Genomic DNA, 9,200 nt, shown 5'->3' with positions numbered 1-9,200 from the left:
TTAAAAATTACATTAATAAAATGCAAAAGTTATTTTTCTTTTGAAAAAAATCTCATGTAAACAATATTATGGTTCCAATACCGCTTAAATGATCAAAATCGGTTTATTAGATCGGAAGATATAAGAGTTTAAAAAAAAGTAACATTGAAAAATTTGATTGTCCATAAAACGGAGGAACATTTTTTTTTTTGCATTTCAGCAGACAATGTCCACATATCTATCAAAATATGTGCAAACAGTGAAAAAAAAATTACCCACATTTTTTGGCTGTCTGTTTGAGAAATTCTGACGGAATTATCAAATAAGATTCAGCGTTTTTAATAAGCCATTGAGAAAATAGGTCACTGTGGTGTATGAGTAACATTTTTTCTATAGACAATTTTAAATTATTTTTTTTTTAATTCTATAGGTACATCAAGTAGATTGATGTTTCAATCAGCTTTGGCAGGCAATTTTCTTTGTAAACTCACAAGCAAATTTATGGAATCACACTCGTTTGCTTTATGTCAAACAGTAATTGCTCTCGATGTAGTTGAGATGCTAGCTTCAAAGCAAAAATCATGAAAATCACTTGAGAAGGTAATATGGAGGTGACAAATAACTGAGTGAAATGGAAATTGATACGAAATGCCGAGACTTACTAGTTTAACGGAGATATACCGACTTGAAGTTAGATCCCCTTCAGGAGGCACACAAAATAGCGAGCTTTTAATTTATTTGAAGTATAATAAATAAAAATAAATATGGACTTTTATTATTTTTTCAGGCCTATTTTCCTCTTTTAAAAATTAAAAATAGAAAAAAATCAAAAAAATTCTGGCAAAAAAGCTAGGCGTTTTTGAAAAATTCCCAAAAAAGGAAAAAAGCCAGAATTTGTAAGATTTTTTTTGTCATATTCAATGCAAAATGTGTGCATTAAATATTTTTTTTTAAATTTTGTCTATTTAACATTAACATTAACCTTACAATAGATGTAAGGCCAAACAGTCAAAATTGTAAGAAATTCAAAAAAAAATATTTAATACACACATTTTGCATTGATAAAAAATCTATATACCTACAGAAAATTTTTTATTTACCATTCAATTTTTTTAATACAAATACATTTCAGTTACAATAACTTTTTTTTAATGCAATTTTTTTTTCAGTTGCAATAAATATTTCTTTTTAATATCAAATGCATTTTTTTTTTCAATTGATATTTTGACAACTCTGCATACTATCTATTTGTTCACACTTCTTGTTAGACACTTCTTGTCAGATATATTTTCGATTAAGTTTATACTTTACAATTTTGTTAAGAGTATTACGTAAAATTTATTGTGTTCACTTGATCTCTAGTTTTCTCAAGAAAATAGAAAGTTAACACGGGCCTAGCAAAAAAAAAAAAACTGGTTAAAGTCTAAAAAATTAAAGTTAATTTTCTATTCATATAGATGAATATGTTCTCATTAAAATCTATTCTTATTAAAAAAAAAAATTATTTTCTGTTTTCTAACACAACTTGCAAAAAAAAATAAACAAAACAATACGAATCGACTTCATTAAGTAAAACACACTAATAACCACTTAAGAGCAAAGAAAAATCTCTTTCGCATAAATATCATGCATTTAATATTAACTTGGCCTCAATAATCGTTTATTCCAATTACCATAGCGATGAAAGGGTGACCATAGGGTGACCGTAGACAAATCATAGATGAAAAAACATACATTATTTGAAAAAAAAAAAAAAATGAACATAGTTTCCCAGCCAAACAAACAAAAATTGAAAAAAACTTACTGTTCTCAAAAAACGACATTTAAGATTTTAACAGTGCTAAAACCATTTTAAAAATTTTTAAAATCTAAAAAAGTATAAAAATAATTTATTAAAAAGAATAATTTCTTATGAAAAAAGTGAAAAAATCACTTCCATCACCCAAAAATCCATTGTTTTATATAACAAACTATAATAAATTTAATACCACCTGAAAGCTTCAGCTCAAAATATATATATCGATCATGTCTATTAGACATTTACAAAAAAAGCTAGAATTTTTTGAACTCGATCAATTTTCATCAAAAAAAGCAAAAAAAAACATATAATTTTATCTTCTCACGCTATTGAATCAATTTTTTCCAACCACAACCTATAAAATTTTATATCATGTGAAAGCTCATTATATCACCTTTCATATGACTTTTCAATTTTATTTCTGCGATACCTAGAAAAAAAGTTAGAATTTTTTAAAGCCAACCATGTCGAAATTCCAAACTGAGAATACGGTACTTCCGTACTTAATTTAACATTGTGTAGTTTGTATAGTGAATTTCATTCATTTATCTGTTGAAGAAAAACAGATAAAAATAAAAAAACATTTAAAAACGGTCAAAAAACTGTGGACAAAAAAAATTGGTTTTCCCGTTATTCGGTCAATAATCATTTTAAAATACCAATTTTTCGGTCATAGACTACATGTTCTACAAGTTTGACATTTTTTGAACCATACGAAAAATGTATAAAAACTCACCCAAAAATACCCCAAAATAAGTTGGTGTTTTTCAAAAATTCATATTTCAAAACGCAGAGACTTAAAAAAGAATATGTATTAGACCCGTAACTTTTTTTTTGTATTATCTTTCGAATGACTCTTTTCAAATTGTCAAAAAATATTTCGCCTACCTATAATCACTACTTCGTTAAAGGTCTACCTCATGTTTTAGTTTTAGAAAACCATTTATTACTTGGTTTTGAAATTTTTTCCAATACCATTTTCAGTCTTGCAATGAATTTATCTATCGATAAAAAAAATTCAACTCTTTACATTGTCGCGTTTAGAAAATAGCCAATTTTTTTCAATTTCGTTTTACCACTATTTACCCTATTAAATGACGGAATTTTTAAAAGTCCTTCATTCGTATTGAGCTTTAGGTTATTATCTTTCAAATAAGTTATAAAAGATATTTGTATCTCTAATAGGTAGTTTATTTTTAATTTTTAGTTGAAATTTTTGCAGCACTGCGAAAAATTTCAAGTGGAACGGGAGAAAATGGCGTCACTTTTTTGTGGTGACTGCCATGGTTCATCGATTAATAAGACGTTATCACGTCAAAAAAAACACAATGCATGGTCACTCTATTTCACATGCTGTCTAGTTATATGGTACAGTACTTATATCTTTCATCCTTAACAATGTATCAAATTCCCTCTCTCTGTCTCATAGTTTGTTTGATTATCCTAGATAACCCCGGCTCGTTTGGCCTATTCGGTTAACCAGTTGCCCTTAATTGATAAAGTTTCTGCTTCCTGTTTTTTATGCGCACAGTTTTGTTTTGCTTGGTCATAAACATTTTGTCCGTTTTGCTGCTTCTTCAATTTATATAAATTTCGCTCGCTTTTCCTCTTTTCCAAGTTTGCACTTTGATAAACGATTCAGAAATTTATTCAACATACATATACGCAATATAACAGTCATGTGTGTTTGGTTATATAGGAAAAAGAGAGCGCAAAACGACATACAAAATATAATATCCTTTGAGCACGCTTTAGATATATGTGTATTTATTTTATATATGTATACAAGTACACAGTTAGCTCTTTCATTTAGGCGCACACATTAAACTCGTTTATCTTATCTTTTGAATAAACAACAGGCAAGCCAAGGAAAGTTACAATTCTCGTGTTGTCGTCTGAGACATGTTAGGAGGAAGGATCCTACTTTTTTCTCATCTATGAGTGGGGGAAAGGAAGAATGGAGGGCGGTGAGATGGAAATTTCTAAATAGAACAAGCAAAGACAAAAAAAAAAAAACAAGAAGATTTTTGAGATTATCTAAAAACTGTTATAAAGATAGTTGTGGCAGATGTAGGGCGATTAACATAATAAAAATAAAACTTCCTTATTTTCCAAACATCCTTTTTTTTCTATTTGTGTGTCTTTTTTTTTATTTTATTTGAATAATATGTAGGTAGGTCCTTTTTTATGTGTGATGTTTGAGGGGCGTAGAAATGGTGGCGCCTAAATGTAATTGGATGTGGATTGTGGAGTAGAAAAAAAAAAAACACATTGAATGGAAGATAATTTCTTTTTACATTTAAAGGGGATGATGTTGATGATGATTATGGCTTTAGATGTTCGCTCGAGCGTGTTGTAATTTATCTGATTTATTTTTGTTATTTTTTATTTTTTTCTGGAATAAGGTCTACTTTTTTGTTGGTTCTGTTTTTGTAATGAATGGGTTTTTGACAGAATATGCTTATACTGTTTAAGCTTCAATGGAGATTTTTTAATTTCTGATTAAAAACTAATTTAAATAGGAGCAAGTGATAGGCATTGATTTATTTTTGGGTGAATAAAGTGTAAATGTTTTATGTAAAAAAAAAAGTTAAATTAAAAAAAAAGTAAAACAAAACATTTTTTTTTTTTTTTTAATTTGAAGAAAAATATTAATTGAAACTTTTGTCTGCCTTGAAGGCAACAATCAATAGAATATAAAATGAATTCTCACTAATTAGATTATGTATAATATCGAGACAATGAATAAATAGTGCAAAAAAGGTTTTTTTTTTTCATTTAATTTCTTTTCTCTGAATAAATAAGACAATGCAATAATTAAATTATGTATTTTCAAGTAATAATCTAAATAAAAATTCATAATGAAAACAGATAAATTAATGGTACATAATATTATATAATGTATCTAGTAATCATCAACCGCGTAAGTTTAAACGTTCTACGTGATGAATTTTTGATGAATTTAGTAGGAACAAAATATTCAAGTTTTTGTAAGTTCTGTTTTTTAAAAGCAACTTTTTACATAAATAATAAAATGTATGGCTGTTGTTGTTTTAATTGCGATGTAGGCAAGTTTCAAATTCGTTAAAAAATCGAACTCTAGATAATAAATCAGTTAGTCAACAACATTCTGTCTGTCTATTTCAAAAATCGATGGATTTGCTAGACTATTTGCTTAAGCTGAATTTTAATCAATTTCCACGATCGTTATTTTTTTTTTTTTAATATTCTAGGATTTCTTAGAACGGATACCTTTTAATAATATTTTTGAAGTTATTGCATTTTTTTTTTTGTAAACGCCTCTCAAAATTTCTATTTAATTTAATTTGTAAATTTCTTCGATAATTTGTTTTGAAAAGAAATTTAGATTATTTAAATTAAACTTTTACAACTTAAATCATTTAATTTCGACTCTAAGTCATTTTAATAAATTTGCTTTAATTATTTACTCAAAATATAACAGTAAATGAAATAGAGCGTTTCCGTATTTTTTGTTGCGAAATTTGGCATATGGTTTGGTTATCTCCGTTTTGTAATCTCGTTATTTTACTTTTTCTTAATGGTTTCCCAATCTGCGGAAAAATTCCTAATGAGCTGAATTTATTTCGGTATACACCTTTATTACGGTCTACGGTGTTGAAATGAAGATGTGATAAACCAATGTTGATATCGGTCAAAAGGTCACGAAAATCAGTTTCTAGCGACCTATTGCTCGGAGGTCAACAAAGGTCTTTATAAAAATTGTTCGTCGTGAAATTATCTACAAAATATGTCAATTATATTTTTCGGTTAAATTAACCGTTTTCAGAGTAGCGCTGACAAAATGACAAGAATATTATATATACACTTACATACACAGAGAAAAATATGACCACCTAGAAACTAACAGATTGCCTTATTATTTTATTGCCTAAAATTTTTTATAAGGAAATTTTGTTAAAATCAACGATTAATAAGGTTTAATTAAACAGATTTCTTATTATTTTTATAGAGAAAATCTTCTAAAAATTTGAGTGTTTTTAACTTGGGACTAGATCAAAAATTCTCGATTAATATTTGTATAGAAGGTTGGTTCAGATGGTAAAGTGTGCGACTAATGATTTAAAGTTTTCAGTTTGATCCCCGGCCTGGACGTCGTTTTTTTGAAGTGAAAACTTCTTTTGAAACAAGATGAAACTAAAAAGCGACACGAAAAATCAATTGATCATAACTTTTTTTTGTTTCAATAGATAGATGAATGAAATTTATACAGTAGATAGGTAATTAAATAAATTATGATTGTGCAAAATTTCAATTAATTTTATATTCAAAATTCTGAGATAACGGTGAAAATATGTTCTTTTTCTAAACACGTTATATCTTTTGATCTGGAGCACATAACAAATTTATTTAACTTTAATACGCATTCTGAAAATATTACCTTTCATTTAATATATCACACACAACGGTAGGTGCTCTACAAGTTATATAATCTTTAATTGAAACATTTGAAAATACCTGTGAAGATTTGTTGCAGATGACCAGCCAGCAGTAGAGGAAGTACCGTAATCTCAATTTGAAATTTCGACATGGTTGGCTTTAAAAAATTCTTACTTTTTTTGTAGGCATGGTAGAAATATGATTGAAGCATCATATAAAAGGTGAAATAATAATGTTATAAAATTTATTATAGGTTGTCTTTTAAAAAATGGATTTAATGGCGTCAGAAGAGAAAAGAGATTGATTGTTTTGCTTTTTTTATGAAAACTAATTCGGTTAAAAAAATTCTAGCTTTTTTTGTAGATGTTGTATAGACATGGTCGATATTAATATTTTGAGCTGAAAAAATAAGCTTTCAGATGGTATAAAATTTATTGTAGGTTGCCATATAAAAAAAGTGATGGAATAAAAAAAAGTTATGTTTTTTCGATTTTTTTAAAATGATTTTTAAGGTTTCACTCCAACTTCGTGTGAATTGCACAAATGATTTTTTTTTTTTTTGGCAAAACACTACAAGCGCAGATTTTAAACCAATAAGTAAAACCCGATTGTTTTAATAAGGTTACTTCTTGGATTATTACCATAGAGAAATCTTATTGTTTTTGTTCTATTTTATGTGATCTATTTTTCTCTGTGTACGAAAAAATGCTTCCTTTTAGTTTATAATGCTCAAAATTTAAAGTTTTTTTTTATCGAAGTAGATTACATTTTTTTCAGCTCGTTTACTTTCTCTTTCTATGTAGGTAAATACGGATTGATTATAAAAAAAAAGTAAAAAAAATAAATTTAGGCATTAAGGTTGAATGGTATCTTCTATTTGTGGAAAGCACCTTTATTGGAAATTTTGTATGTTTCCCTTTTTCTTACTTATACTTACGTATACGTAAAAAACTATTCTTACTAGCGATGACATCACGATGATGGAAAATTTCAAAATATTGTTGATCGCGATTCTGTCTGCTTGTCTCCCCATCTTTTTGCCTATCTGCATATACCTAAAGCTACAGCCTAAACTACTAGAGCGATTTTCAAACATAACCGCGGGTGATTCACTAGAGCAAAAATATTTTTTTTTTTAAATAAAACTAACGATATATTTGCCTTGCAAAGACGTCTCTAATGATTTTGATTAAAATCTTTGTGTGTAATGCCACGAATAAAATTTAATTTTTGAAATAAAAAAATATTTTAAGAACCGTTTTTAACCGTATTTTCCTAAGAAACGTTTTTTTTTTTTTTTGTTTGATTCGTAAAAAAAAACAAAAGCGTTAAAAAAGCCATACCATACCAATTAAACAAAATTTTCAAAAAACACGGTTTTATTTTCAAAATACAGTCGAATTTTTTAACAATAATTTTTAGTGAAAAAGTTTAAAGCAAAATATTATAAAAATTCCTCTATGTCTAATTTCCCTCTGACTCGAACCGTTTTTCCAAGGTCAATATTTCTGATATTATTATGAGATACTGGTCCTTGTTTATACAGGGTGTCCCAAAAGTCAACGTCGAAACGAAAACGGTAGATAGGGAAGTGGTGACAGGTATCAGAAAAATAATAAAAAAAAAATCGCAGCCATATATTTTGTGAGTTATAGGCATTCGAAACAAATTCAAAAAAATGGTTACCCTGTGACGGTTTTTCATGTACCGCGACTATAAATCTTAAGTTTTCTCAATTTTTTCATTTGATACGGAACCTGCTACCAAACGCATATATATAAAAATTTTAACTCAGCTGCATCAGTTTTAAATCAAATATCACTTTTTTGCCCTACTAAGTACTCAACAATTTTACATGACTCTAATTCAATGAATAGTAGTGTAAAAAAAATGCACTATGATGTTTCGGCAAGTTACTCTAAAAGTTGGTTTGTTGAGAATATTTCATAAATAACCGAGATAAAAATTTTTTTCTTAAGAAATCCCAATTTTTTTATTAGGTAATTTTTCCATATTATTTAATTTTTGTACCCTTTCAGAACTGGATTTGTATTTTTAGAAGTAGTTAGGTGTTGATTTTTAAAACATAAAACAAGCTTAATTAATACTCTAAAAGTTATAGTTGGTAGACTACGTTTAATCAAAGATTTTTGTATGAAAATAGTGGAAAAACCTATCCTTTTGGTCTTTTGACTGTAAAAACACCTTTGTAAATGTATGTATGTTTATAATCAGACTGAAATATATCCGTGTTCTATATACTCGCCTTCTGCGTAGTTTTAAGTTAAAAAATTAACAATCATAAAAATTATATATTTCTTTTATTTAAACAAAGTTTGACATAATTCAAAATAAATGAAAATAAAATTTCACTTTCATGAAAAATACAATTTACGCACTTCATTTCCCCTGAAATCTCTATCAAAAGAAATAAACATCAACGTTTTCTTCTTCACTGCCCTACATTCAGAAATAATATTCTTCTCATAAGTAATTATAAAATGAAAATACATAAAAAAGTTAATTTTTCACTCCAATAATCGTGTTAAAATTATTTCTTTCATTCTTTGAAATAAAAACATGAACAATACTTCAACAACACAAACACTACATAAAAAAAGCTATCTCTTCATAAATATCCATTTACACGTTTGCTTTTCATATAATATTCTGAAACAGATTTTCCACTGAAAAAAGGGGATAGGAGCAAAAAAAAAATGAAGAAATAAAACTGTAATGTCGGTGTTTATTAAATTAAAAATACTTACTTTAAGTGTCTCACTTTATTTTCGTTGGGGAAAAGATTATTATGTATGTTGAAGTAATTGCGGCATCGTTACCTTTCCTCAAAGAAGGGATTTTCATATTTAAAAAAAAGTACGTATACGCCATAGTGAACGGAAAAATAATTTTATTTATTTATTAAAACTTGTACAAGTTTGGTAAAAGGAACTTAAGACTACCAAAACTATAAGAAATACAATTTTTTTTTCATTTTCAGAAC

The sequence above is a fragment of the Episyrphus balteatus genome, chromosome 4, assembly GCF_945859705.1.
Source record: "Episyrphus balteatus chromosome 4, idEpiBalt1.1, whole genome shotgun sequence".
In the NCBI taxonomy this organism is placed as follows: Eukaryota; Metazoa; Arthropoda; class Insecta; order Diptera; family Syrphidae; genus Episyrphus; species Episyrphus balteatus.
This window is presented reverse-complemented; position numbering follows the sequence as displayed.